The following is a 1,759-nucleotide window of genomic DNA, read 5'->3' as shown; positions in this document are numbered from 1 at the left end:
TCGGACCGACGAAGTAATGTCACTCGACTATTATCAACCTGACTGCAATCTTTTTCTGTCGGTAAGGATTGCACCAGAGCACCTTCTACTTCTAATAGGCCATGAACTATAGATAGAGAAGAATCATTCTGAGCGAGTACATAAGAAGCGATCCACTTTTTTTCATCGGTTCCAGGGGAAGACCAAAGATCTTGCGCGGCAGGTCCGCCAGAAAAACTCAAAAGAGAAAGAAGTCTCGTTAATCTCTTCATGCTCGTTCCAAGTTCGAAGTACCTTTTGGCCAAAGAAAAACCCGCTTCCTGACACGATTGCCTCTTTATCTTTATATAGATAGATTCTATGGGGTTATTACTTAGTAAGTCTATTTTGTACAAGAGCCCCTCCTATCTGATAGAAAAGGGTCCCATGATCCCGAGCCGATCTTACCTTGGCTCGCAAACCCCAAGTTTGTCTATGAAGAGCTAATCTAATTGTATTTTTTTCTAGAATGGATTTCTTATGTGGAATACTAATGGATAGGGCTTCGTTGCTAAGTGCTACAAGATCTAGTGCACTGGAACTCGTGGTTATGGACCCGAATCCTTTAGTATGGAACATTGTCTTTTCCAAGTAAAAACCCCTAGTATATGAAAGAATGAAAAGGTGCTTTCGTTCTTGTGGAATAAGAAGCCCTCGTACCTTAATGAAAGGAAAATCGTAATTTTTCGTTAGGTATTTGACCAAATAGGATCGTCCAGTTCCTACAGAACCTATCACTAAAATACCCGATAGGGCTAAGCGGAACGAAAAGGGTTTTCCATGAGATGGTAAATGAAAACGATTAGTCCCACACGAGGTTTGGGAATAAGTGATTGTCTGATAATGAGCAAGGAATATACGTCTTTCTGCTAAAGAGGATCTATTAAACTCATAATTCATTAGATCCTTGTTATCAATGCCAACTAGGTATCATAAGTAAATGGATCCCGGTTGTTCAATCCTTTGATAACCAAGGTCATTCTTTGCTAAAGAGAAATGATCACTATGAGTCAGACTCAATAGAATTGGATCCATTCCAAATAGCGAGAATTAGGATTCTTGATCCCTCTCAATCTCTCTTTCAATTCGAGGATCCAGAGAGGTGTTTTCATAGTCATCTCCGAATATTTGCCATCTCGGAATATTTTCGATTTCATTTTTCTATGATATGTCTTTCTATATGAAAATTGGTTATTTACGATGTACGATGATCCCTGTTAAGCATCCATGGCTGAATGGTTAAAGCGCCCAACTCATAATTGGTAAATTTGCGGGTTCAATTCCTGCTGGATGCACACGAACGGGAACATTCCATAAGTCTATTGGAACTGGCTCTCTATCCATGGAATCTCATCCATCATCCATACATAACGAATTGGTATGGTATATTCATACCATAACATAAGAACAATAAGAACTCGAATTCTTATCGATACTGGAACTCAGAGCATAGGAGGGAAAGTCGATTTATGGATGGAATCAAATACGCAGTATTTACAGAAAAAAGTCTTCGTTTATTGGGAAAGAATCAATATACTTTTAATGTCGAATCGGGATTCACTAAGACAGAAATAAAGCATTGGGTCGAACTCTTCTTTGGTGTTAAGGTGGTAGCTGTGAATAGCCATCGACTACCTGGAAAAGGTAGAAGAATAGGACCTATTCTGGGCCATACAATGCATTACAGACGTATGATCATTACCCTTCAACCGGGTTATTCTATTCCACTTCTAGATAGAGA

The sequence above is a fragment of the Triticum urartu genome, unplaced genomic scaffold, assembly GCF_056163025.1.
Source record: "Triticum urartu cultivar PI428250 unplaced genomic scaffold, HENAU_Tu73 scaffold701, whole genome shotgun sequence".
In the NCBI taxonomy this organism is placed as follows: Eukaryota; Viridiplantae; Streptophyta; class Magnoliopsida; order Poales; family Poaceae; genus Triticum; species Triticum urartu.
Note: the sequence above shows the minus strand (reverse complement) of the source record.